This window comes from Uranotaenia lowii, chromosome 3 (genome assembly GCF_029784155.1).
Source record: "Uranotaenia lowii strain MFRU-FL chromosome 3, ASM2978415v1, whole genome shotgun sequence".
Classification (NCBI taxonomy): Eukaryota; Metazoa; Arthropoda; class Insecta; order Diptera; family Culicidae; genus Uranotaenia; species Uranotaenia lowii.
In genome coordinates, this window is record NC_073693.1 from 136,381,803 (window position 1) to 136,405,712 (window position 23,910).

At 33.6% G+C, this 23,910-nt stretch overlaps 1 protein-coding gene across 5 annotated transcripts in view; it reads left to right on the plus strand.

Annotated features, from left to right (window-relative positions):
- The window catches only part of LOC129751486 (phosphatase and actin regulator 4), a 611,903-nt gene that overhangs the window by 41,932 nt on the left and 546,061 nt on the right, over positions 1 to 23,910 (plus strand). For all 5 annotated transcript variants that reach the window (XM_055747021.1, XM_055747022.1, XM_055747025.1 and 2 more), the window contains exon 2: positions 18,071 to 18,116. The gene's annotated coding sequence lies outside the window, so the exon portion shown is untranslated. The remainder of the gene's footprint in view (positions 1 to 18,070; positions 18,117 to 23,910) is intronic.

Genomic DNA, 23,910 nt, shown 5'->3' on the forward strand with positions numbered 1-23,910 from the left:
AGCTGCCACCAAATAACATGGGGGTTAATTGAAAGATTAGGTGAAAAAAGATTCAAAGTTCTAAAATGATTTTAGTACACATTCTGCGCTTTAACTAGTTACCACATTCTTTATAAAATAAAAACAAAATTAAAATTCCAGATCAATAGTGATTCAATTGCGGAATCACTTCGAAATTTTATTTATTTAAAAATAACACACAAAGTCAGAATTTTAAAAGCAATTTCAGCTAAGTTTTTTTTTCAAATTTGGATCAAAATTTAATATATAGAGTTAGAATAGAAATATACATTTTTAAGGTCGCACTAGAAATTTATACTCATAACTTAAATAAATAGCCAAAATCAAAATCCAACACTTAACACTCAGATTTAAAAAACTTATATAGAATAATCCAACAAAAACCCCTTATTCATTTTTAAGTTAGGAATTAAAAAAAATACAAAACTTAGCTTTGTAATCAAAAAACTAATCAGTAGCAATTAACATCAAACTTGATATGTGACTCCGGAGCTAAGCATCAGAAATTAAAAAAAGTCAAATTATATATCCAAGCCTAAATTTAAGTATTGATTTATACATCGGTTTCTCAATCCGAAATTTTTTAAATATACATTTAGAATTCCAGTATTCTGGAGCAAGACCTCAATAGTAAAATTCAGTATAAGAGAAGTAAAAGTAGTTTAATTGAATCTTCAATTTGAAATTTTGAAAGTATTACATGGCATCATGTCAAAACCATGTTAACTATAAGGATTTTCCCCATCTAAAAGCAAAGTGGGGAAAGACTGAAAAGAAGGTAACAGTTTTTAATTTTACAGAATTTTAAGAAAATTTTCATCACCGAATCTAACGCAGAATTTTGGAAACATTCACAGATTTTTTAAATTTTCTTCGTGGTTCCAAAATTATAATTTATGATGTGAATATAAATTTCGGATTTCTAAGCTTCGATAAATAATAATAATAATATTAGTAAGTTTTTGTTTTCGCCAAAAGACAGAATTTTTTTTTGAGCAACCTTGATGATAACTAGAATTATTTACATATTCCTTTTTAATTCATTCTGCAATTTTTTGTAGAAATCCCAATGAACATCAGTGTAATCTGAACTTTTGATTTCAACTTCGAAATTCAGTTATTGAAAATTTACGTTCAAATTTCATAAAAATGGTTAATTTTTTGATAAACACTTTTTTATGTATTTCAAAACAGGGAAAATCATTAAGTCTCAATCGGGAAAACCGGGAAAAACCGGGAATTTAAAAATGGAAACTCGCTGGCCACCCTGATTCTGCTTCTTGATTCAACTGTTGTTAGATACCAAATAACTAATTTGACCATTTTGAATTTTTATTTATGTTGTAAATTAATTGTGTTCATTTATATTTTTTTCTATTGTTACATCCTTAATTTCGTGTCCTTATTTTTTTGTTCATCTATATAGTTTTTTTCTGTATTTCTTTTGATTTTTTTTAAATTTCTAGTCATTTTAAATTTTATATAGTTTTATTTTGTTTTACCTTTAATATTTTTTTAAACTATATTTGACTTCTACTCGTTGAACCCTTTGACTTCATACCCGTATTGTGGAGTTTTATTAACTTTACCTTTATAAAAAGGTCGCCAGATTTTTTTCAAACTGGCAAACTCGGGAATTTACTTTCGGACCAAAAATTCGGGCAATATCCGGACAAATTTGGTCAAAACCCCAGAATAAGTCATCGAAATCATTAGAAAAACTACTTCAAAAAAACTTTACATCAAAACTCATCAGCTGATTTTAAATTGTATTTCAGGCTCCCAAAAAACCTTTAATGAGTATGTTTATACAACTTGCTCAAAAAATTTTGGGCGCATAAATTAAAAAAAAAAACTAACATCACAATTCATATTTATACCCGGCCTAACTTGAATAAAACCAGACAATCTGCCAACCTTACTTTAAATGTACCTTTGTTTTCACTTTCTGTTGTTAGACTTTTATGTTTTTTTTTTTGTTATTTTTTCTGATTTATTATGGTTTTTTGTTTAGTATTGTTTTTATATTCTTTATTTGTTTCAATTGTTTTTTTTTGTTCATTTTATGGTTTTGTAACTTTTTATTTTTCCTTTTTTTTCTCCATTCGCTTTATTTCTGTTTTTTTTATTGTTTTTTTCAGTTTTAATTATTTAAAATTAACAAGCAAATTTTGAAAAACAAAAAATAAACACCAAAGTTAACAAAACAATTAATACCAACCTAAACAAACTTTGAAATACGAAAACAAACAAATTAATACAAAATTTAACAATTAATTTAAAAGAAACGAAAAAAAGGCAATAGAACACGAATAAAGATTAAGTTTACCGAGAAGCTGATTTTTTTCCACCCATCTTTCGAGGTGAATTTTACCATTTTTTTCCATTCATCTAGCAAAAAAGTTAATTTGTAAATTTTACCTTTTTGATTTTCACTCTTTTCGGCCGGAATTCATCTACCGGGATGGCCACTTAGCGAATCTACGGAATTTCGGATCTACCGTAGCAGAAAACAATATCCAAAACAAATCCACGAGCTTCCCGAAGTCACTTAAATACCGTTTTTCCCGAAATAAGCTGATTTTCGAACATGATGTCAAAAACAGGTCCTAGAGATTCCCGCTTTTTCCACACCACTCTTGGGTGGTCAATTGATTCGGATATAGCTTTTCGTCCGGAATTCATCTATCGGAATGGCCACTTAGAGACTCTACGGAATTCCGGATCTATCGTAGCAGAAAAACATATCCAAAAGAAATCCACGGGCTTTCCGATGTCACTCAAATCACCTCAGAATGGTTTATCAGGCTGGAAATTGCAGTCCAGGTTGGCCACTTATCTAAAAATGAGCGACAATTTTTTCCCGGTTGTTTTGATTTTTTTTGATCGATTTCTTTTTGTTTTTGAACGTACACAAAAACCGTTAAAAAAAGAATCCAGGTGAAAAAAACATAAAAACAATTATAAATACAAAACAATCAATCTAAAAAGAAAAAAAATATTTTGAAATTTTATACCTACCATAAGGAAACAAATAAAAAACAGGAAATTTTTTTATATTCAAATTCATTTAAAAGATATTTGTTAACAAAATTAAGTACAAACCCCGTTTGTTTTTGGCACGGTTCAATTTTAGCACGGCAAAATCAAACAGTTTTTTGAAACACCATTACCTTATAATATCTGCATCTATATGACCCAGAATAATTTAGACAAACACCATAAATGTGCTTGATTGAGCGTCCTTAATTTTTTTTTCAAATATAAAAATAAACAACAAAAAAATACGCTAATGACAATACAATGGACTATTTTTGAATTACAAGTATGTATTAAAAATTAAAAAAAAAAACCGTTCGATTATTGGCTTCAAAAAGTCTTCGGACGATATAAACATGACTTTTCTCTGAAATTTTCATTGATTGCTTTAAAATCCAGAAATATTTAAAATATTATTGATTAAGTAACTGTACAAAAGATAATAAAAATCTTCGACATCAAAAAATTAACAAGTAGGTAATAAAATGCGCACAAACGAACGGACAGGTAAAAACTGCGATACTTCTCCAATCTTTATGATACAACCACCCGATCAAGCGAGGTGTTGATTCTCTCGGCAGCAAATAATCGATTTTTATCACTTTTCTATCGATAGTTTTCTCTTTCTCACCTCAGCCAATTTTGGCCAATATCGAAGGCTCGGTGCATTTTCATCACGCTTCGATATTTCATAACCGATTCCGTAATCGGCAGCAATAATTGCTGAAAATCCGTATCAAAACAAGCAGCCCCAAATTGACATCATCTCATAAATCAAGAATACGATGTGTATGGCATCACCAAACGACTCATTCCACCCAATTTATTTTTTTTTTCATTCATGAATGGGGAAAAAAGAAGAGGTGGATTTTTCCGTCCCAACAATGAAAAGAAAATCTTTAGGCATGTCACGGTGGTGGTCGTTTTATTTTTCCGATTTGCATGGAAATGACCGTGACGGATTACTTCTTTCGAGTCTGACACCGACCGAGTTAAGTTTGTCCAATTGATGAAAGAAAGCCGAAAAGATTTTGACAAAACGGGCACCCCGCAGATCATGTTTATCCACCCCTCCCCCAACTCCATTTCTTTTGATGTGTATGTGTGAGCGTTCTATTCAACGTTAGTTTCCGTTTATTTCTGGCTTTGTGGTTAATATTATTTTCCGGAAATGTTTGCCGGGGAAATTTCCGACAAACATTTGGTGAAAACCTGTGGAGCGCCCAGCAGTGGTGCTGCTCTGGATTCAATGGAAGTTTGCCGGCCTGCAGAGTTAATGGTAATAATTTTCCAACTCCGGCCCATTTTCCTGGGTATTTGATTATGAAGTTCTGCCGGGGAAATGTTTAATGCAAGCAGTGGAAATTAACGAGAGGTCCATTTTAAGTGTATAGATTCAAATATTGTTTGTGATAGGCCTTGAATTCATGATATGTGTAGAATTCCATCGGACCAATTAGGCATCATTGTGGGTTTTAACCTATATGGCATAACTAATCGATTTCCTAGAACTGTTATGATGATTTCTATTAGAAATTTGAATTATGAAAACAAGCAAAATTATTTGAGTAAAATCGCTTTGTCAAACAAAGCATGTTTTGATGAAATAACTATTTTAATTGCTATGGAACAATTGGTTGCAAATTTCTAACAACTATAAATTCATGATTTTACTTACACATTTTTCTACTATGCTTCATTATTTAACTAATTCGTTGTAAACTATACTTAAATGTTTTTATCAAGATGTCAAAATTATGCAATCATCTTCAGAATCTTAATTTTTATGAATATTTTATGATAGTCAACTTTTTTTTTGCTTAGATAGATCTGTATCAATAAACATGGATTTCTGTCTGTCTATATGTCCCCTATAGACTAGGAAACTACTGAACCAATTTGCGGAAGGTTCCTATTATGGTTTGTGACGCCTCTTCCTCACAGGAGGGGAGAGGCGCCTCCCAATCAAAAGGCGAATGTTTGCAAAACTCGAGTACCGATCAAAGAAATAGTACCAAATTTGTCATGGGAGGGTATTTGGGTACGAGAAATGTTTCTATCGTTATTTGAGACTTCTCCCTTTTTCCTTTGAAGAGATAGAAAAGGGGGAGGGGAGCTCTCTTATGCCATATTCGTTTTCATCCTGGTGGTGCACCGGTAGTGCACCAAGTGCTGTCTAAGCGTTTTTTTATATGAAGATGACAGCAGTTGGTGCACAACCATCTTTCCACCAGATGAAAACGAATATGGTATTACAATTTTATGCATAACTCGAAAGCTTTTCAAGCAAATGGAACCAAAATTGGCATGGGAAGGTATAAGGGTACGAGAAACGTTTCAATCAATATTTAGCACCCCTCCCTTTTTCCAGTGGGGAGATAGGAAGACGGAAGGGGGTTGCTATACAAATTTTTGTATAAATGTAGAATAATTGGAACCTAATTTTTCAAGGGAAGCTATTTTGGTACGGTAAATGTTTCCCTGAATCTTTTATATCCATCCTCCTTTCCAGTGGGCTCCTTTACAATTTTTTATATAACTCGAAGACTATTCAAGTAAATAGAATTAAATGGGTGAGTGAGTATCTGAATACGAGAAATATTTCTATGATTATTTGAGATCCCTCCCTCTTCCAATTGAGAAGATGGTGTTTCCATATAATCTTTATTACAGATTACAGATTACAGAGAGAACAATTCGAATAAATGGGACCATATTTGACATGGCAGGGTATTTTTTATGTATGTATGGTTATTCACCATGGACCGGGCATCGAACCCACTACGCCTGGCATATCATAACCAGACTCGTGCCTTTCCACGAGATCCAGAGCTTTAGGATTATCATATAATTATTGTTAACAAAATCTTTTTTGTACTTACAAATGAACAAAATATGTATAAAACCAAAATGAAAACAAAAATCATGCAGAAAAACTACAAAAAAAACAATTATAAAATATAGTTGAACGCTTAAAATCAATCATAGAAGTACAATTGATTTAATCATATGTATAATTAAATCAACCATAGCTGTATAGTTAAGTCTACAATATATTTTGTAGTTGAATTCCCAACATCGATCAGTATATATAGTTGAATTTATAATATTTATGGTTGAATCAATCAGACAGTTGTAATTGAAGGTATCATATTTATAGTTGAATCCATAAAAACCAATCGTATAAATATAGTTGAATATTTAATAAAAGTAGTTGGTCGAGAATCAATCATCAATATGATTGAATATAGACGGAATATGGTTGATAAAACTATACTTTTTTCTCCGTGTTGTATTGTTTTGCAGATCTCATGTTTAGTTTCTAAGTTTTCAGGTACCAGGTCTCAAATCCTAGACCTCAAGGCAAGGGTGTCAGGAAACTAGTTACAAGTCTCAGGTGTCAGCTCTCAGGTTTAAAATTATAAATAGATTTAGGAAAAGGATGGATTTTTACATTTTTTTTCGCAATTTTTAGGGATGGTTACTTGCACGATTTTCTTACACTGTACGTTGACCCATGTAAAAAAACATGATGTATAGCATTCTTAGCATAAATTTCGTGAAGTTTCTTCTACCTTCCCTATAGATATTAAAATTTATTTTATTAAGTATTAATTAGTTTCTATAGATATGGCAATGTCTATTTATGTTTGACAGTCAAAGCATATTTCTCCTGTGTTAGTTTTGTAATTATCATAAAATTTAAGCCAGTGGGAAAAACTCCAAGCAGCTTTTAGGCTAAATCTTCTGGTGCACTACAAGCCAACAGAGTAGATACTCAAATAAGCCTCGGATGAAAAACGAACGCGCTGCTGAAATCAACTTTGCGCTCAGCGGTCGAGCTTCTGGACACATAACTGTAAAGGGCCAAGCTGCTACCACTGCTTTCTGTAGTAAAATCGGTATAAACATCGAAGCAGGGGTAAATCAATCTAGCCACTGACAGACGAACGACGGACGTCGGATGGGGGCGAAAGAAAACCGATGACCATTGACTTTCTTCTAACTTTATCTTTTAATTGGTTTTCTTCTTTGTTATGAATACTCACTCACTCACTCTATCCTACGTGCGACGAGAGTTCGATAGTTCTTCTATCCTGGAGCTGTCTCCTCTGATTCGCTTCTCAATATTTCTCTCTACCTCAACTTGGGTGAAAGAAAAACAGGCACTTCCCGCGAAGCGCAACGACGACGGACGCTTGACTGACGCCATTCCGGGCCATTCTCCGATGATCAGTTGGGAGCACTCCGAGACCCGCAGGTTCAATAAACGCTACGAGAAACAAACTAGTCGGTAGTCTAGCTGGGGAGTATTATAATGACTATGCGAAATCGGACGGTTCAATGATTCGTTTGGCTTGGTTGATAATTCTCGATTGTTTCTTCTAGGGATATTGAGCAACTGACAGCAACTGAAATTACAACTGATTGATTCTTCAACGGAGGGGAAGAACTCTATTCATATTGTGAAAGTTTTGCTTATCTCTTGTAATGAATGGAGATTGTCTTACATAATGTTTGTATTCGGAGAACAGGATGACCTTAAGTTCATTTCAAGGTGTTTCAAAACCATTCGCAGATAAATCCCTGGTATCTATTATGTCTCACATATAGCAAATTTTGGAAAAGTCTCACGTTCCATTTGATAGCGCCATCACTTTGGTTCATTTCGAAGCGGCAGAAGACCGAAAACTTGTCGCCCTTCTAGCCAAATAGCTCCAAGTTTGCAGAGGTCAGGGATACGCGACGATATTTCACCACTTTCTAGAAACTTGCACAGCACACACACAGGGTGAACCCGGGGTTGGGTTCAAAACTAGTTGAACCCTGTAAGCGGTCTTCTGGAAAGTTACTCTACGGAACCTAATAGATTTGTGGTAGAAGTAAGGCTAGGCAGCAGAAAGATACCACATGTGCTGATGTGAGCGGCTGACCGAAACGACCCCGCGGAAAGTCTCGCTGTTGCTGTTGTTAGTTGGTGGAAGCCGTTGACGAACTTTCTCTATGACCCAGTTTGATAGCTTGTCTTTGGGGCTGGGCTGCTGGGACAAAAAGGGAATCAGATAGCGGATCTCTCTGTGAAAGTTCTTGCGCTCTGTCTCGGGATGGTGGCTGTGAAAGTTAGAAGAAACTGTAATACCACTCTAAATTTTTGATTGATATTATTAATGACTTTTATTTTTTTTCCATTTTAAACGTGAGGTTTTATGTTTTCTAGGTTAAGTTTGAGATCCATCAATTATGAAAACAAATCATGTTGTGACTTTTTTTTGCATTTCGTACAACAAAAGGAAAGATTTAAAATATGAACTATATTTTCCGAGATTTTAATGATAAAAGTAACACAACATTCACGTCCATCATAATAATTATCTGTTTATGCTTCAAAGAAACAACTTTCTCCAGAAAGTGTTATTTGATAAGAGAATATATCGTGTTTTTTTGTTACAGGCAAATCAACTATGTTTATGGTTGAAGCAAAAATATGAGATTTGTTTGTCAATCCTAAATATTTTAAACAGCATTCCATTGTTAAATTTATAAAAAAATACCAGTTTAAACTAAGGTTGCCAGAAATTTTTCAGCCCGTATCCGGTCCGGACTAACCGGGCAATTTTCTTCTTCTTCTTCTTCTAACACCAACATGGCCAAAACTTGTATGCATCCTGGAAAATGAAAAACTTGCGTTTCACATTTTTCTTTTCAACATGGTATCTGATACATAGAACATGCATTGCAGATACCACTACGGCCAGGCCAACCATGTGATGAAAACGCAAAAGATACAGGAACAAGGGAGGGATGAAGCGTGGAGATCCCTGCCAAACGCTTCTTATGATTATGTAGGGTTAGGTTATAAAGTGCAAATAAGAAAAATAGGTTAGATCTCACCCGAAACTTTCTAAGCTTGGCGCTTGTTCTCTATCAGTTTCTTGATATCACATCCTACGGTCGTTATGTGCAGACGCTTGATGCTCTGATTACTTAGTTCTTCGTCCTAGAAAGCTGATTTACAGAAATATAAACACGCCGTGAAAATATGTGAAAAGTGGAAATGTCTTCAATAAATAAAAATAACTATTTCTGGAGAAATACCTTACGATTTGAACTGCAAATTTATTAAAATTTGGTACAAACTTAACAAGTTATCACTGTTTATTGAGGAAAAAAATGGAAAAAAAACATTAGAAAAGTATGGAAATAACAATTTGGATCTAGATACATCATCGACTTTCACATTAAAGTTCAATGTAATGAAATAAATATATACCTTCTTTTGACATCAGTATTCTTTTTTTTTTTTTTTTAATCTAAACATAGTTTTGAGCTTTAATCTCGTTAAAGTACCTAGCTACTTACCTAAAAATGATTCAAGATCTCAAAGTTATAACCGAATTATCGCACTCAGTTTGCATTGCAATCCATCGCAAGATATCTTTTTCCATATTATGAAAAATGAGCTATAAATTAAAAAAAATTTCTGCATACAATTATTTTTTTTCCGTGTAGATATTCCAGGAATAAAATCATTGTTGAAAGCCTTTCAAAATTTCTCGAAATTGTCCAGTTGACCAGGGAAAACGCCAAACAAAGCCGAAAACTATGGACCTGCTTCAAACTCACACACATACACTTCCGGTTGTCCACTTAAAGAACTTTCTCGCACTTGTTTCTTGAATAAAAACTATAAATTTATTGAAATTTACAGATAGAAAATTTTCAGCCCGGAAAAAACGCGTCTGACAGTTTCAACCGTCGCCTACTGCAATCCGGTCCGGACTAACCGGGCAATTTTATATAAAAACCTGATAAAATCCGGGCATTTCATTCCAATAGTGACGACCATAAATCCGGGCAATATCCGGGCATTTTTCAATGAAATCCGTGCAACCGGGCCGGGCCGGACTGTTCCCAAATTTTGAATGAAATATCCGAGCAAACCCGTATAAAACCGTGCAATCTGGCAACTTTAGTTTAAACTAGGGGTAGTAAATTGATCCCTGATTGGTTGAGGAATGAGGCCAAGGAGGTTACCGTTACTCTTACTAATTATTCACTGTTTTTTCTCCAAAATTCTCGTGAAAAAGCATATTATATTTTATTCACTTATGAAAATAAGTGAAGACACCAGCAGTCCATAACAATTCACGTGATAACTTCTCTCGCTCTTCTATAAAGCTAATCTCTTCAGCGTTTGTAAACAACATGGTCTTCATCATATTGAACGTAATTTTATCAAAACTGATGCACTGTTGATTTTTTAATGATTTTTCTTAAGTTGAACTATACGAAAAACCGTCCATACTTACCCCAGTGTACCTTATGCATTTTTGCTTCTATTTTTTTTTCGTAATTCAATTAGTGAATCTAAACGAAAATTCCGGTTGATGAAACTCTGATATTTCAATTCTGGATCACCTTGAACTTTTTAATTTCCAATTTTGCATATTAGATTTCAGAGTAAAAGTTTCAAATCCAAATCTTAAAAATGGTTTGTTATTTTAATTTAATTTTTAAATACCGGAATGATGAGTTTCAAACATGGAAACCGAATATAATTTTAGTTTTTGATTTTTTTGAGAATCTGTAGCAGAATTGTGAACCTGGGATAAGATTTCGAGGCTTTGGCCTTAGTTCTTAGGCGAGATTGATTCACTTTAGTCGTTCATCAAAATTTGATGACGAATTTAAAAAAATTGAGTTCAGAGAAGAACATTTTGCTTGACATTTTTTGGACCCCCAAAACCCTCCCCGTTCCAACGGCCATGCCATCAAAACCAAAAGTCTATTTGCTGTTAACAAAATAATTTAGAAGCTCATATTTGGTCAAAACTTGCTTGTATCTTTATTCGAAGATATTTGTTATAAAAAAGGCAATACATACAAAATACAATACACGTACATTCTATCTGTTATTTTCATTGTGTCATAATGGGATCAACTTAGTGCTAATAATCTACCTATGCGCCCTTTACAATTTATCAACGAAATACGAAAAAATCACAAATTCAGTTGCGAATATCTCATTATAGTCAACTCGTACCGTGTTACAATCCTGCAGCTCTGAGTTTTCTAGCATACTGGAAACACATTTAAAGACTTGTACCACTTAGTCTCGGGTAGCATACAGTTTCCGATTTCTCCATGAGGTACGAAATTGATTAAAATTGTTTTGAGGAGTTCTATTTAACACTTTTAAAGGTAAATGCAAAAAAAAATTGTTTGCTGTTTCTGTGAATTTTTGAAATTTTCGTCGAATACCACCCTTAAATTTCTGCACAGTGGCAACATCAACCGTGTCGACCTTTTTTTATCAATATTATTATGCTGGTACGATTCCAATATATTCAGGTTTAGTGTCAGCTGGAAAGATGGAATTTTGACAACTTTTAAAAATAATAAACTACAAATCTCGCGTGAGTTTTCATTACGTCGTATGAAGCAAAATGTAAACAAACAGTTTTATAACGAAAAAATGCAAAAACTGACATAAACTAAATAGTAGCAACTTCTTTCCATTTAGAATAGTTGTTGCCTGGACAACATAATCTCTATGTGGAACACAAATTTTAAAGTTGTTTTAATTACTTTTTAAGCAGTTTTCTGTGAATTCCTTAGATGTTTCATACGACGTAATGAAAGCTCACGCGAGAAATAGATGAATTGATGTTTTCGCAATTTGCCTAATACGTGTTTAAGCTAACAAAAATGGCTTTATTGTGTAGAAAAAGAGAATTTGTTGATATTCAAGTAAGCATTATCAAAATGCGATCAAAACAGTCGCGAATTATACAATTCACGTCACAAAATTTGATTTTTTGTAAAAATTTCTAAATGTATGCTCTGAAACCTGTCTTGAATCTCCAGATGGTCGGATTTCTACAAATCGAACATCTGATAATTTTTTTTTGTAAAAACTTATAATTTGAAAAACATCAATGTAATTAGAAAAAGAATTATAATTTTTATTTTTGGTTAATATTTAAATAAAGATTGTGAGAAACAGTAGTGACGCACGATTCCTCAATATATAGTTATTGTTGCGGGTGTGTGAAATAAAAACGCTGAATCTAGGTAGCAGTTTGCACAGCTTCAAGCTGTAATTGTAATTAGACTTTAGTTGCATATTCTAGGTTTTTTAAATTATAATGTTTCTTACATTTTCAGTTTTCAGCTGCTATTTTACACCCGAACAAGTGAGGGTAATTGAGGTTAAGTACAATGTGTGTTCTGTAAATTTAGTTTTAGCTTAGGAAAGTTTTAATATTTAAAATTAGAATAAGGAATTACCTTCTAGATAACTTTAGACCTAGCTAGCCTTTTTAATTATCGCTCCTTTTATTTAGAACGGAATAAGTGAATATTCAGCTACTTTAGCTGTGATTCAGTGGAATCGAGGTTGCTGGAACCGGCATTTTAGGTTAGGTTAAAATGAATTTTAGAAATTCAATAAATTATACCTGTGCGCAATTATTGCTGCTGTTATATTGCAAACGCAATTGCAAACCGGATCGAGACACTGAACTTGCTTATTTAAACTAGCTAACACCTCAATTTTTATAAATTTTGTTCCGGGAAAACTTTTACTAACTCGCGTGCCGCCAAAAAAAGAGAAGGAATGACGTATCTTCCAAACGATGATCAGCCACTGAACTGGAATTGTCAGCGGCCTGTCGGAAAGAGCTTAGGCAGGGATGCCAGTTTTCAACAGTTATGTAAAGGCGAGTCAATGTAAGCAAAAAGTTAGAAAAAGATATTATCTCTTTCATTGAAAATTGGATTTCGTGCAATATTTTGCAGTCGCAATTATCCGTACAAAGGCTGACTGAAAAGAGGTAAGCGTGTAGAACTCCGACAGATTTTACACTGATTTGACAGGTCGCACGAATGTACAAGTTCGCACAAATGTCGCAGTCATGAGTGCGCAGTCCATTTTAGTGCGCTGCGATTAATATTGAAAATTTAAGATTGAACTAGTTGGGATAACATAACATAGCTTTACTTTAAAACGTGTACACAAAATTTAAAGGCTGTTCTGAATGCTTCAGAATAGAAATTTTGTGTCGTAAATTCAGTTCACAACCCTGTTGTGTTAAACTAACTGAGTGAATTCCCGGCACAACTTCAAAGAGATATTTTTGTTTGTTGTTGCTTGATCGGAAAGCTATATCCAATTTTGGATGATTAATTCGTTTACAACTTTTTCTAAGACATTGATAATCTTTTTCCTCAGGGAGAACATATGTACTGAACATTAACGTCACCAAAGTAATCGAGCACAACACATTAAAGTTTTTAGTGACCGAATTTAATTTGCGACCGTTTGCTATTATTTTTTTAAATTTTCATTCTACAGTAAATTGGTTGATTTCTAGAATGATAACAGAGTCCGGAAAAATGAATTTACGTGACTATGAAATGTGTCTGATGCATTGAAATATTATTTTTATTCAAATAACACAACCCAACAGGTTTGAGCCTTTTTTTTAACTCTCATAAAAGTAATTGCTCGTTATAGTTAAAAAAGTATTTTTGAAATTGTTGATTTTTTGTTCGGTTGTACAAATTTCTACCAAACACTGTTGCAGGAAGGTGTTTCTGATTGATTGAAACTAAATGTTTTGATTAAATTCCAAAATCTATAAAAAAAGTGATATTCCAAAAACTTTTTAAAATTTGTTTTCTGCATATTGTTCTTGAAAAAAATCAGCAACAGAAATACCAAGAGCCATTTTCTTTAAATCTCTAGAATATTTTTTGACTTAAAAGTATCCACGTGTTTCTGAGATATTTATATCTTAGTTAGTGTTTTTAAGAACATTGTGTTGCACATGCATTAAAGGGTTAAAGTCTTGAAATGTTCAAAACCATTGATCTCTATCCGATTTTCCATCGTTTGCAAGTAACCATAGTTTTCAAAAAAATCTACTAAAATAGGATTGAATTGTCTTTATTCCAAACTTTTCCGTAGATGCGAATAAAAACTTATATGCTTATGCTTATGCTTATGCTTATGATACATACACAGCCAGATCTTGTCAGCATCCCGGTGAGTAGTAAAAGTACATTTACTACTCATTTTTACTCGGCCGGGCCCACTGTGCAGTATTGGACGCAGAGACAACTGGAACACAAGGAGGAAGAAACGTGAACAACAGTACCATACGTTTCCATATTTATGATAAAATGTTTACGTTGGGAGCACATATGCTAATTGTTTTGTGCTCCTAGACGGTTGTCCTTAAGAATTTCGTCCTTCTGTGGATGGAAATGAGGATTTTTTGCACAAAAATCCAAAACTTAATGGTCTTAGTGATTGACTTAAAAATTAGAAAATTGTTGTATTGCGTTAAGATACATTTCTGAGCTCTGTTAGTCATTTATGGAAAAATAATAATTTTGGATTTCTGTGCACCATCATTTCTGGTCTTTGACCTTGGATATAGCGCCTTTGCTCGCTCTTGAAAAGAAACATAAAAAACAGAAAAAATTAGTGCCCTCACGAAATCTTTTGAAAATTACTCTTTCAAAAGATCTCGTGGTATAACCGTTGAAGTTTTAGCTCCAATAAGTAACAAAAATCTGTTGATCATAGTAGCCCAAAATTCAAACATGTCGTCTTAGCAACAAATAGTCAAAAGAAGGAAAGCTGAAAAAATGAAATTCCTCATCGAGTTCCTTTTCAGCTCTTGAATTAACGTTCGGAAATGTCTTGATAAGTAACATCGTCAATCATCAGCACCGACAACGAAAAGTAAACAACCGACCATTGTTCGAAATTCTTCGTTCACGGCATTATTTTCGTATGAAACCCTAATATGTGTTCACTGACAGCACACTTTATGTAGTTAGTAAGCTACGACATATAGTTTTCAAAAGAATTTCGATGATTTTCACCCCATTTCATGTTACCTCACTTTTTCACATATGCCCCATTTGGTGCTGTTTCTTGAGACACCATTATTCCACCTTTTACTGTTCCTTCAAATTCGCAGCAAACAAAAACAAAAACCACGATTGTATCATACCAGCGTAACATTTTTTTAATCATAACAAACACCAAATAAACTCTAGGCTTTATAATATAATTTTTCTTTTAAACTTTCAAACAATTGGTTTAAAGCTTTGTACAGCTGGCAATGAGTTCCAAATGTCCTCCAATCGCCATGCACTTCACTAGGAATTTTAAATTGCCCTCGATCCCTAAGTGCTGCTTATTATAAAAACTATTGAAATCTGATATTCCGCCCTTTCCGGCGATAATTTGTGAGACACTGATTCACTGAACACCTCTTCAGGTTTATAAATTTAGATGTTTCGGAAGTTGTTTTCCCAACTTCCACATGAAAATAATCGTTTTGAACATTTTCCACGAACGCGGCGGAAAAAAACGCGTGCGCTCCGAACCAGTCAAAGCCTACTTCTCCGTAGATGCGAATAAAAACTTATAGGTTTTAAATTGTTATACATTGAAAAATTCAGCTTAATCAAATTTCCTTGTATAAACTATTGTTCAAACAAATCTGATTGTGATTTCCCGACAAAAAATATCATCTACAGCTTGAATAATTACTTCAAATATGCTACGGAAATGTAGACACCACGAGGTTTTGAATCGGACATATCTTTTGAATTACATGATAGAATTTGTACAACAGCTTTTGCTGAAAAGGTTGAAAAAAAGTTCGATATTTAATATTGAAAGGGCGAAAAGTATCGCTTCCGACGGCGGGTCGGCGGCCTCCTCGGATTTGGGAGCTTCGGCGGCTTTGTGCTGCCTCAGCCCCTTCATCCTCGTTGGTTGCGGCTTTGCCGCAAAAGAATAAAGTTATGAAACCCCATTTTTTTGTAACAATTTCTTTTTTTTAAATAATTTCTAGTAAGGATAAATGTTTTCAATTTTCTGGGAAATGGTTCTTCTGGCGAAAAAATTTCTGGTACATGGTTCATTCTGGTGAAAATATTTCTGGGAAATGGTACATTCTGGCGAAAATTTTTCTGAGGAATGGTTCGTCTGGGGAAAAAAATTCTGGGGAATGGTTCTTTCTGGCGATTGGAATTCTGGGGATTTTTCATTCAGGGCAATGGTTTTCGGGTAAATGGAGGACAACCATCAGATATATAGTTTTTTCGAGCAATAAACAAAACAAAGTAATATATCGTTCTGGAAGCTTATTGAGCTGCCGAACTTTGAGAACACGTTTTCCTCGAAATAGTGATGTTAGCTTATAAGGTGTTTTCAAATGTTGATACCGAATGATTTACACGAGTCTTATGTGAAAAATATGTTGGGTCGCTATCGACCAAATAAGAATGATTTTGAATCACGAAAAAACTCGCCTTTTATTTATTTTATTGAAAGCAACATTAAAGAAATCAATGGATAGATAAGGTTCTGAAATCAAACTTTTCGGTAATTAATTTTATATTTTTGCTAACATTTAATAAATTTCAACTGTTTTGAACTGTCGAAAACTAGCGCTGAAAATTCACCTAGTAATCTATCATTCGACGCCCATTTTCTTCGGTATGTTTATACTGTTTCGATGGTGTAAAAAACGCTGTGAAGTAGACAAGCAATTCCAATACGCAAATATTCATATTGCTGAACTAACAAAGGAGGTGAAAATATGCTCGTCGAAAACTAAAACTTGTTGTGTCGAAAACTAAAATTGAATGTCGAAATCTAGATCATCGAGAGGTTTCAGTAAAAAGATAATAAAAACGCTGTTTTGAAACTTTTGATCAATAAAAAATGTAGAGAATGAAGAAAAAAGTTTAATTCATATAACCAATCATATTTGAAATGAAAAACTTAAGTCAAATAGTTTATTTACATGGTTTTTTTGAAAAATCATGCCAAAATTGTCGAAATCTAGGTGTTTTACCCTATTTAATTTTTTCGATTCAGATATCTCCACTCCAGATTGTGATTTGTCATTGCGTATTTTTGATAATTGATTTGCAACTAGCAACTGAAACATGGATTGACGTCACCTTTGTTTATTTACCTTTTCCACCGGTGAAGGTCGCCTGATGTTTTTGTTTCCTCTCACTAAGCCGCTTGATTTGCGCCATTCAGTTTCGATCTCGTACGAGCTGATGTCGAGTAAAAAAACCTTTCGTTGTCTGCCTTTCTTGATGTTGGTATCCATTTTCACTTTCTTCTGAAGCATTTCCACTCTCTCTCCAGCTTAAGACCGATGCTGTCTAAGCTGCTGCCAAAGAGTTAAACCAGTGGGTTTTGCGCCTCCTCCCTTTTACTCGATCCCGCTCCCCATTTTAGGTTTGATGTACGAAACTTTTTGTCGGGCGCAGCAGCTGTGTCACCTTTCAAATCGAGACTCAGGGTATGCGGGGCGGATTTCTCAAGATGAAGGAAGACGACAGGAAGGAAGTAATTCGCCGTCTTTAAATGCTGCCTTCGTTCATTCGTTCGCTTAACGACGGCAGCCGCTCGCAGTAAGGTAGGTCTTAAACTAATGTGTGCTAGGAATTTCAATTTTGCTGATCTTGGAGACATTTACGTTGGCAATTTTTGTCTTCCCCCCTGCCATCTATTGCGCTTTGTGTGTGAGTTTGTATGAGTTCGTCGTCGACTTGCTGATTTTGTGGTGCCAGTCCAAGGTTCGCCAAAGTACGATTGTAAAATGTTAATGATGTCGGTGTGTTTTTACCGACAAAATTATGGTTATATTGGATTCTGGGGCGGAATTATCTTGAAGGTTCCCATTTTGGATGTGTCTCCGAATGTGGCTCACTTTTTGAGAAAGGCTTAAGTAAGCTTTGTTAAATATAGTCCCCATGAAATTGTCTTTAAACTCCTTGAAAATCTACCTACACATTTAGCAATTAATTTAGGTTGATATTTTCCTGACTTCCATCGGCTGTGGAAGGGTTGTTGTAATGTTAATGTTTCTCGTTTTAATTATAATGTAAGCTTGTGTGATTTGTCATTCTGATCTGCGTTCTTACTACAGCAATCGATGTTTTCTGTTCTCATTTGCAGGTACCGTTGATGATATTTGAAGCTGCACGGCTGGGGAAATCAAACGGTAAGTTCAACTGTCTTTGAAGTATCTCTAAGTGTCAATTATTTGATTGACATTTGAGGCCCTCAGAGCCGAAGGGGAATAAGTTGAGCATTCTAAAAAAAATTCTCGCACGTGATTTTTTTTTTTATATTTCGTTAATTTGATTTCAAAACAAAAAAATATTATTTTTTTATTGTTTAATTTTTTGAATAAGTTTATGAAGAGATTGATCACCGTAATTTATGTTTGTTACTTAGTTTATAGTCCTAGTCGGTGGAAAGTGATGTCCTTTATAGTTAGAACATCTTAAGATTATGAAATTTTATTGAGGATTAGAAAGAAATGAAAGATGGTCAAAATGAGCGGGTAGAATTTATTTGCTCAATTTCACCACATTTCATTTCTTCTAAACTTTATTCGTCTATAAAATTTCATAATCTTAAGATGTTCTTACTAAAATGGACATTAGACCGCTGCAAAAAAACACTTTTTGCTCCCATATGTTTTTTCGATGCCTTTTGGGTCACCAAGCATCAGTGTAAAATTTAAGATGATTTGGTTGATTCCTGAGTTAGCACGACGCGTTTCAATTTTGTATGGAAATTTGTATGGAAGAAGAAATTTTTGCAACTTAAATCATCTAGAAAATTTAAATAAGCTGGAAATGAAATCGGTCTTTGATTTTTGGTTTTGACATTTCTTAAGCTTCATTTTTTGCTAACATGACAAGCAGCTAAGAATTTTATGAAAAAAGTTATAAACATTTAAAAATAAAAAATCTGAATCCATTGTTAAGTATTTAAAAACGGCAAACTTTGTTTGCATGAAATGTTTTAGCAAAGGTTATATAAATTAATACATTCTCTGGCAATGCAAAGCAGTTTTTTGAGATTTTTTATTTCCACCCTACGGTTACACAGCTTTCAAAAAAGAAGAAAAACGTAAAAATTAAAAAAAATAATTTAACTTTTTGTTTATAAAACATCGGGGTTTAAGTTAGGTTTGTGCTTTGTTCACATGAATTGTACAGCAAAAATCAAGGAATATTTTTCATTAAAAGTTGAATTTTTTGGAACTTTCAGTACATCTCTGGCGATTTTAGAATGAAAAATTTTGTTTTCTCATACAAATTTCCATACAAAATTAAAACTTGTTGCGCCAATTCAGGACTGAATGGATCGCTTCCTAAATTTTTATTGCTATTTCTGGCAGCAAAAACCATCAAGAAAAGTTATGGGAGGTGTAAAAATGTAAGAATTTGAAATTTTCATACAAAGCTTGCAGCGGTCTAATGGACATCACATTTCACCGACAAGGCCGATAAATTAAGTTTTTGAATAACTTGAACAAGTCAGGGACAAAATTGAACTTCTTTAAACGATGAAACGTTATAATGGAACTTTTCATTTTACTGGTTGAATTGAATTTCCTTGAATGCAAGAAGATATTTTACGCTTTCAATACGTCGCACATAGGAGTACTCTATGGAAAAAGTTGGCCAAAACCCGTTTTTCTCTTTAAAATGATTAAAAGTCTAATTTTCGTTGTTTTTAAGTATACACAACCCATTTTTAACCAAAATTTCAAATTTCATAATTTTGGTCTTTTCGGGTCATTCGCTGCACCCTTATAAAAAGTTTGTTTTTAAGCAAATTCGAAGCAAACCAGCCGATCAACTATCAGAAATTATGAAAAATATATTTTTTTAAACAAACAAATCAAACCCAATAAAAAAAAGTATGTATAACACAAAGTAAATGCATGGCATGCTCGCTATCTGGAACAAAATTAGGGTCAAAATACGCTTAAATTTTTAAATTTCAAAATTGAAAATAGCTCGAGTTCGCAAGTATGCGCAAGATTTTTCTTTTGGACATGTTTAAGGAAGTTAGAAGCAATCGTGTGATACGGGAAATTTTTCCCGGCGGAGCCCGGAAGATAAACTTAATCACTAATTTGTGAAAAACTTATACAAGTTTTTTCGAAAATATTGCACTATTTTGTTTAGCTTCTCTACGACATGTGTTTATCAAGAAATAATCGCAATTTCAGTCACAACTCATTGGTCATATTAAAACTGAAGATTTGTAGAAGAAATTTTGTTGATAGTCTCATTATACTGCGTATTACGCAGCCTGTGATTGTACGTGATTATGCCAAAATTTGGAAAACAAAATTTATAATTTTGATACATCAATGCAGGGTGGCCACCCATTCGGGAAAAGCGGGAAATGCGAGAAAAAGACGGGAATTGAAATCCAACGGGAAAATAGCGGGAAAAAGCCGGGAATTCGTTCGAAAAGTCGGGAATTTTGGCTTAGTGAAAGTCTGTTGAATTAAGTTGGTCAAAATAGGTCAAAACAAGTAGAAATGGATTGACAGTTGATCACCAGTCTCTTTCCAATAGACTTCGATGAATTCTACCAGGTCGCAACGGATCTTCTGCCGAGTTGGATCGGTTTCGACTAGTTTCACTTGCTTCATTGAACAACGGGAATAATTGTAACGAAATCGACAATGCAGTATGCTCGCAATTCTCACTTGAGGTATGTCGAGTCCTTAAAAGCAAAAAATAGAGAAGAATCTGAAAGAAACTATTGAAAAACGGAAGCGAGGGGCAGAAAATAAGGAAAAGGAACTGGAGGCGACAAAATTGAAGGTGTTATCTGACGCTCAGAGAGAGGCAAGCTTGACGAACGAAAAAATTAAAGTACTTTAAAATATCTGAGAAACCAATACATGGTACTATTAGTAAGGTATCTTTCAACTTTCATTATGAGTAATTTATGTTGCAACACACGATTTATCGAAAATATATACTTATTCCAGAACAAACAAGTACTTTACAGAACTTTTCATGATCCGAATGCTAAATATAGCTAATTTGTATTGGATGAAGGAGGCAAAATTTTAGATTTTTGTTAATAAACTCTTTTTTCTTCATTTTAAACCGCTGTTTTTTCCCTAACTGGTTGTTTCAAATGTAAGGATTGTTTCAATTTAGAGTTTTTCGTCAAGAGCCAGCTAGTTTACGAGAAATTTGCCATAGAAAAGACGCAGATCAACTCGACATCGTAGTTAAAAATAGAAAATTAACAACAAGTTTCGTATTTCTTTTACAGTTTTAGTATAGATTACAATAAAATTTAACATTCTGCATTCAAAGTTTGAAAAAATAGAGCAAAGTATTTTTTTAACATCCATCGTCCCCAGTTACCCCACGTCCACACTTACCCCGGTGTACGTTACCCTTTTCTTTTATGAACAATCATATTTGTTCAACATTTTCGACTCGAGTGACGAAGTTTTAAAAATAAAAAAAACCCTGCGTATCAATCTAATGATTTGTAGTTTAATTAGTAAAAATATCCGAAAAAAATTCATTGAAAGATCATTTACCAATGAAAGAAATAAATATTTAAAAAAAAAATCGGAATTTTGCTTGGTTTACTGTTTTACAAAATCGGGAATTTCGTGAGACCATGCGGGAAAAAGACGGGAAAAATGCGGGAAATCAAAAATTGATTTTGAGTGGCCACCCTGATCAATGTTACGAGTTATGCCATTACGAACTCACTACATCGATGGTTCAAAATCGACAATACACATATGCAACAACTATCTAAAAACCGAAAAACCTTTAAAAAAATTGATTTTTTTCAATTTTAATTTCGAGGTTTTGGCCAGGATTTGGGGTAAAATACTCCTGTGTGCGTCGTATGAAAAATATTAAGGATTCACAGAAAACGGCTCAAAACGTTAAGAAAGCAACTTTAAAATCTGTATTTCACATCTAGAATATGTTGTAAAATCAATATTCTAAATGAACAGAAGTGGTGACTTGTTTATGCTAGTTTCTGTGTGTTTTTTTTATAATAAAACTAACTTTACCCGAGCAGACTTCGATACCCGAATCGATAGTAAACAATAGCTGAAATGAGCTATCAATGCCAACATGATGGCATAATTAAGCGTATTATTTTTCCCATGCCAGGCTTAATTTAAGCATCAATTATCAATTTGTTGAAATTGAAGTAGTGTTTCATCCAGTTGTTGACAACAAATACGGTGAAAAATATTTTCTTCTGGTTAGATCTTAGAAAACAACACGCCGTTTGATTTCCTACGACTTTCCAGGGAATCCAATCCTACCGGCATACATAAGGCTCGATATCTCGGCATTTCGTCATGCCAACCAAGGTTCTTTAGAACGTATCTCAGAAATCTTTTTTGGACTCGTTCTATTTATTCTGTTTTTATGTACATTGTAGTATGGCTGCCACACTATACTGGCGTATTCGATGGCAGTTCGGATAATACCAACATAAATCGAAACTATGGTGTAAGGAATGTCCAGCTCGTGATAAATCCTACTTACCATACCGTACAAGGAGTTTGCTTTGACAACGGCTTGTTCGATATGTTTTGAAAAACTGAGTTCCGCATCCAACTCAACGTCTAGGTCCTTCACCGACGATTATCTAGCAATGATACTGCTGTTTTCGAAACGATATTTATGCAAGATGTTACTCATCTTCCGAGAAAAGGTTATCCAGCTACATATGGAGGCATTAATTTTCAATCCAAACACGCTGCAGCACTCAGAAAATTTTAATACTGCGTTTTGCAGAGTCAAGAAATCCTTGGGGTTTCGAACTGGAAGGAACATTTTCAGATCATCTGCGTATATCAAAACATATACGTCACGCAACACTCCGGAAAACTCCTTCATAACACCGATAAAAAGAAGGGGTCCCAAGTGACTCCCTTGTGGTACACCACTGTTAACCGAGAATACGTTGGATCTCGTATTCATAAGCTTCACGAACTGTTTTCTTTCTGCTTGGTATGAACCAATCAACTGCAGGCAAGTACTGGTAGCTCAATTTTTACATAGAACTTTCAGGAGAGATTAATGTTAATCACGTCAAAACCCTTTGACATTTCGGTATACATGGTATCAACTTGTGATCCCTGCATCATCCATCGAGTAGTTCGAGAAACGAATTCCACCAAGTTAAATTATTACAAACAGCAATCCACCGAATTTGTCTTTTTGTTCTAAAACCCAGCTATTTTCTACTCCAATTTTTGAGTTCCTTGAAGAAAAATAAAAAGAAAAAAAATGGTTGGATATCCAAACTTTAATAATTTAGAGCAGGAAGGAAAATTGTTTGTATGATTGTAGATTCATTACTTAAGTTTTTAATGAATGCTACAGAATGTAGATTAGATTGTGAGGTCGAAAGACCGCTTTAATTTCTATTCTGAAAATTTTGATAAATGTTCCAATTCGAGAAATTGGGATTTGGGGTTCAGATTGAAATTTCAATTTCAAATTTCATGTTCCTCATTTAAGATTTTAGATTTTAAATTTCAAATTTTTAATCGAGAATCAGGTTTCAGATTTCAGATTTATATTGCATATTTAGATTTGAGATTCAAATTTTAAACTGAATCCAGTTTCAAGTATAAGATTTGAATTTCGGATATATCTATGTTATTGTTTTTTTTTCAGACTTAGATTTAAGATGTTCCGATTTAAGATACAAATTTTCAATATAAATTTTGATATTTCAGATTCATATTTCAGATTTTAAATTTCACTTAATGTAAAATGGGATGAATATGGACGCGAAGTTGAATCGGAACAAAATTCTGAAAATTTTTCTGATCAACAAGGCCGGGACAGATATCAGATTCTTATTTTGTCAAAAAAAAATTTTTTTTTTGATAAATTTCGCATTTTTTCCGATATCTCACTTATACATATATTATAATATCGTAATTAAAATACCATGGATCATTTTCCTTT